Source organism: Aricia agestis, chromosome 4, assembly GCF_905147365.1.
Source record: "Aricia agestis chromosome 4, ilAriAges1.1, whole genome shotgun sequence".
NCBI classification, from domain to species: domain Eukaryota; kingdom Metazoa; phylum Arthropoda; class Insecta; order Lepidoptera; family Lycaenidae; genus Aricia; species Aricia agestis.
This window is the reverse complement of record NC_056409.1, coordinates 4,785,752-4,792,058: the sequence shown is the minus strand read 5'-3', so window position 1 is coordinate 4,792,058 and position 6,307 is coordinate 4,785,752. Positions and strand designations below refer to the sequence as shown.

Sequence of the window (6,307 nt, the reverse complement as noted above, 5' to 3'; positions counted from 1 at the left end):
CTAAGGGAGCTTACGGGAATATTTGCAATTTACGCGATTTTCAAATTCCACGCGAGCGAAGCCGCGAGCAAAAGCTAGTATTTCATATTTTAACTTCCTTCTAAATCGTGTACCTTGCACCGAATCGACAACGTAGAAAAAGATATCTACGCAATTATGTTCTGAACTTGGTGTGTTTAAGATGTAAAACGTTTAACTACATATTTTAATAATATAACTTACTTTTAATAATAATTTTAATAATATAAAGTGTTACACTTTACGTAGTTACTGATAATCGTACTAGTAATCGGTAAAAATACTTTAATAAATATAATTTTTAATTCCCACGTAGAAACGACCAAGTGGTAGTTAACTCAGTTGTCATATTTTCAAGCGCAATGTAGATGCAGACAACTACAATATCTCGTAAATTAAACATAATTAGAAGAAATTAAATATACATGTGGATTCATTAATAAATAATGAAACAATGATGAAAATTTCAATAAATTTGATCGGAAATTGACAAAATGGGAGCATTTTTTCCTATTATGCGCTCTCCTGAAAAGTTGCTGTTTTGTAGATGACTCTTTTTACTTTGCACCCGTCGAACTGTTCGACACTATTGACTGTATGCCTATGAGTAAGTACTTTTATATTCTTCCTTCTCAGGTGCAGTAATGTTAGGTTTATTAGGAAAAATAAATTGTGACATTTTGCCGCCTTTGTGTTAATCCAGAGTAACTGCTAACACTACAGGGTGTATCAAACAAAGTTATAATACTTTAGGGTCTGTTCCTCACTTCCTATGAGCCATAATATACAGGGCGCAATTAAACCCACCGGCCGAATTTTTTTAGGGCTTAGGTATCATTAGGAGATGGGGTGTAAATTTTTAATTGTGAAAAACATTTAATTGTAAAAAACATTTTAGGAAAACTTTCCGAAGCTATTCCTCAACATTTTAGTACTGAGTGATTATAAAACAAGCTATTCCTCAACATTTTAGTACTGAGTGATTATATATCAAAATTTGGCCGGAAGGTTTAATTAATAATTACAACCTATATAAGAGTGCACTGTGAAAGTAGCATCGCTGAAAGAGTAAGATTTTTTTTGTTAACTTTTATATTAGCAAAGTCATGATAGTCCAATCAAATTACGAAATAAATAAACATGAACGAACACAGTTTGAGGAATTTAAGGATCGATAGGGGGGTGTATTCTGAGGATAAATTCCAATTTGAGGGGTTCTACTGAGGTCAGTTCAAGGTCATTTCGATGGAAACGCGTTCAATTTGATATCTCGAGAATGATCAGAGTTAGGCAAAAAATTGTAGAGACCTTTTCTCTTCCAAATTAAATTTACTAACTTTTTTATCTCAAACTTTTTTTTAACATTAATATTTTTTAACTTATTACTCCCGCAAGGCAAAAATTTAACTTTTTTTTCTATATTTCGTCGTTTTCTCCCCAACCATTCAATTTTATTAAATTTTACCGATCATCAAAGTGTAGATATTTTAATTATGAACAATATTTTCCTTAAACTTTTTTCTGTAATGCCAATACCTTCGGAGTTATACATTACTTTACCGAGCGAAATCCACGCCATTGTCGCAATATAAAAAGGTCAATCGAATAAACTATTTAAAAATTGTACTTCATTCAAATATTAAATATTGCAATCATTCAAATATTGTACTTCTTTAATTTGGGTATTTTTTTCTATTCAATGGGATAATAAATGTGAATGAGGATTACAAAAAGAAGTAAATGAATAATTATAACTGTTTCACACGTTTATTGATAAAAAAATAGGTTATAAAATTCTTCAAGTTAAGCACCCGAGGTCGATGGAAGTGATTCCTCAATAATAAAGGCCCTGACGGTATCGGGGCATACGTCGTCCTCGTCCATTGCGTCAAAAAAATCATCGTCGACAACATTGGCGATATTAGAACAATAGTTCTCTTGGCAATTAGTGCAAATCACTGGGCAAAAGAGACAATGGCGCGGATTTCGCTCGGTAAAGTAATATATAACTCCGAAGGTATTCGCATTACAGAAAAAGCTTGAGAAAAAAATTGTTTATTATTAAAATATCTAGACTTTGATGATCGGTAAAATTTAATAAAATTGAATGGTTGGGGAGAAAACGACGAAATATAGAAAAAAAAGTTAAATTTTTGCCTTGCGGGAGTAATAAGTTGAAAAATATTAATGTTAAAAAAAGTTTGAGATAAAAAAGTTAATAAATTTAATTTGATAGAGAAAAGGTCTCTACAAATTTTTGCATAACACTGATCATTCTCGAGATATCGAATTAAACGCGTTTCCATCGAAATGACCTTGAGCTGACCTCAGTAGAACCCCTCAAATTGGAATTTATGCTCAGAATACACTCCCCCCCCATCGATCCTTAAAATCCCCAAACTGTGTTCGTTCATGTTTATTTAACCCATTTTGAGCCGTAATTTTATTGGACTATGACGCTAGGCCACTTTATGCTCATACAATTCACAAAAAATGCTCTTTCAGCGCTGCTACTTTCACAATAAACTCTATTTATGGGACACATGATACACTTTAAAGCAGCGGTAGGCAACAGACGGACCGCGAAAGGTCGAATCTCGGACCGCGAAATATTGTTATGTATTTTGTACCAAGTATCAATTAGTACATGGATAAGGTATACTTATATATATACCTTAATAAATTAAAATAATATTTTTAAGCGACCTAGGAAGTGTGTTTTTTCTGGACCTCGTTAAAGTTTTCCTACAGTATCCGGACCTCACCCAAAATTACTTGCCGTCCCCTGCTTTAAAGTATTACTTATCACTTAGTTTTGTTACACCCTGTATGTTATCAAATTTTATTAAAATCGATCCTATTCCTACTTCCATTGCGGCGTTATTATCGCAGCAGTGTGTAACTACATGACTATCCTAATTCCTAATACAAAATGTACTGAAAACAGATATCGCAATAACGCACCAGTGTGGGGAAGCCTTTAAGACGTGAAGAAGTAACAAACATACATACTCACAAACTTTTGCCTTTGTTATAATATTAGAGTGATGATAAAATGTGCAAGGCTTATGGAAAAGGTGTAGGTACTATCTTATCTTTTTAAACTTTTTTATTTAAAAAATAAGTAAAAGTTAGCTTTTAACTTTTTCAGACTCTCGCCTTTCTCCTGACAACGACCAACAGCCGCATGCTACAGACAAACCGGACATTATAGATATTGAGGGGTTCGAGGTAAGTTTATTTTGCGTGAAATATTTTAAAAAAGTTTTTTAAGAGGGTGTTTATTAAAATATTTTAGCGATTTTGCACGAGAAGGTAGAAGTAAAGTTGCAATCGATAGTTTCGAGTTTCCACAGCGGAGATAAAAGTGAACAATCACAATAATCAGCCAAATGCGAGTCGGATTCACGCTTGTAGGGTACCGTACCATTATAGAGCAAAATTAGGCAAAGAATTATGTTTTTTATATGGGAGCCCTCTTAATTTATTATTTTATTTTAATATTATTATTAAATATTAAAGTACACATATAATTAAGGACTTCGAGAAAAATTGAAGTACCTACAGCCGTAATTGTCATTATTGATATAGAGCAAAAAAGGCCAAAAAAATCACGTTTGTTGTATGAGAGCCCTCCTTAAATATTAATTTTATTTTGTTTTTATTACTTGTTGTTATAGCGGCAACAGAATACAGATATACACAATCTGTAAAAAATTCAGAATTCTAGCTATAGCGGTTCTTGAGTTACAGCCTGGAGACAGACGGACAGACGGACAGATTGACATCGAAGTCTCAGTAACATGGTCCCGTTTTTACCCTTTGGGTACGGAACCCTAAAAATGTTGTGGAACTAGACCCAACGCATTGATTTCTAAGTGTCTACACTCTACAATCGAGTAAAAATTTGCTTAAGGTCCAAGTCCTTAATATAAAACGGTACCAATGCGACTTTTACAATGAACCTTAAATTGATGATATTATAAATGCGAAAGTGTGTCTGTCTGTCTGTCACCTCTTCACGCCCAAACCGCTGAACCGATTTTTCTGAAATTTCTTATGAAAATACTGTGCGTCCCGTGCCGGAAAAATGTACGGTTTGTCGCGATAAGCTAATTTTGGCGCAACGGAGTTGCAGGCGTCCGTGTCATATCATAGTATATTATAATTTAAATAAATTTTTTTTCCAGGGCAGTATTCTCCTTTCTGATTCGGAATAAATAAAGATTTTGTTGACGACCTCAGAAGATCTTTTTAGTTTTAGGATATTGCCTTGTCGTAAATATTTAAGTACACAATATATTTGGTTTACCAAATAAAAGAGTAACTTTGAACTTTCTTTTATTGCAATGCCGGCTTTCCTCACTTTATTCATAAAACTTATTATTTCTTTTATACTTTACCGGTAGTAAAACACGAAGAAATTGGAACATTGACCTATCGTTTTTGACACGTAGCTGTTGAAGTGAGTGAGCAATAAGCATATTTTTTCTGACGTATAGAAAGAAACAACAGCAATAGGTTGCACGGCCGTAGCTAGAGGGGGGCATTGGGGGGCAATGCCCTACTTTAAAAACACAATGGGGACCCTAAAAATATCCTAGAAAATCAATCAATTATGATTTTTTTTAACTTTTGCCCTATTTGCCACCAATGCTACCCTACCTCAAATCTGACTCTAGCTACAGCCCTGATAGGTTGTTGTACCATAGAAAATTGATTCATAGGCAGTTGATGGACCCATGTTTAAATGATTTTCCAGGCAAAACTAAATCTTACACTAAACATTATAAACGAATTTCGTAAGTTTCTGCCAAGGTCATTAAATAACTACTAAAGTTAATTGTGCATTTTCACGTTACGTTGACCTAAATTTTCACGTCACGTCAACGTACCGTGCCACGTTACCGCAACGTTACACGTTGACGACGTCGTGACGTAAAGATGTGGACAGGCCGTAATCATTAATAATATTTCTGGGGACCACCTATGTGTAGTCAATCAAATACATTTTAAAAGTTTGTATACGGAACGGAACGGATTTCAAATGATATTGTTCAATGAAATGGCCAACCGATCCAATTAATAGTTTATTGAAAAGGAAATTATGCGTACCTAATTATATCGAATTTAACAAACGGCAGCGCCAATTGGAAACAACAATAACTCTGAAATATTTTTGCATCAGAAAATAGAGTGGTCGTAGATTTTTAAACTGGTGCCTATTCTGAAAGTTAAAAGTTATTGTGATTGTGTACTTACTAATAAGTTCCGAGAAATGAAAATTTTGTTTCTGAGCTTTGTGAAAATGTGGGGATCATAATAAATAATAATACTTACTTAATAATTGAAAATATCCATACCTCCTGCAAATATTATACTTAAATAAAATATTATAATAATGTATTTATAAGATACGTACCAAATATTACACAAAACATGATTTTTACGATTTACTCAGCAGCAATTTATATTTCATACTTTCCGTTTCTATAACAATTAATTTGGCCATGATATTATAACATAAAATAAAAAACTTCTTATAGATACTCTAATCGCCCTACAAAAGCTATTATGATTTCTGTATCGCCCTTCGCGATATGAGAAGGCAATTTCCTGTCGTCAATGTAAATAATCCGATATTATGATGTTGCTATAATGCGCTGCGACATCGCCGTAGGATCGCAGTCATGTCGCATTGTTATCGCCACGTGGACGGAAATAGGCCCTTTGGGAGGGCGCTTAGTTCTATGAGCGCGAAATAGATGGCGTTAGAAGTACTAAAATAGTTTCAATGTAACTGATAATATTATCTTCACTAAATTCTGCTACGATCTCAGTCCCACGGCTCACCTTAAAAGAAAGTTGACTCATTCATATTAAAAAAAAAAAAAGTTTGTTGTTTGAAGAATAAGGCAAAAGTGTATTTAAATCTATATTATTTATTGTATTATATTCGTTTTAGGTTGGATTGCACCAACTAACTTTAACTATAACTGTAACTTTAACTACAATGCAAAATGTCAAATCTTTGGTTAAAGTTAAATATGGCGTCCTTGGACGCCATATTGAAAATTGACTATGTTTTACTGTGTTATATTTTTCCTGTCGATTTTTAACGATAATTCAATTTTTTATACCCTCAATCCCATTGCCTGTAGCTTCAATAAAAAAAGTAAACGCAACAGACATCTGTGGATTTCTCCGGTTAAAGTTAAGGTTAAAGGTAAAGCTAAAGGACGCCATATTTAACTATAACCATAACTTTAACTTTAACCACGCCTCTGGT

The 6,307-nt window shown here is 33.5% G+C and overlaps 1 long non-coding RNA gene across 1 annotated transcript; it reads left to right on the top strand.

Annotated features, from left to right (window-relative positions):
• Positions 1-591: 591 nt before the first annotated feature.
• LOC121726145 lies at positions 592-4,352 on the top strand. The gene is made up of 3 exons (XR_006035490.1): positions 592-625; positions 3,170-3,249; positions 4,209-4,352. It is a non-coding gene; the product is annotated as an uncharacterized LOC121726145 (long non-coding RNA).
• The last annotated feature ends 1,955 nt before the right edge of the window (positions 4,353-6,307 follow it).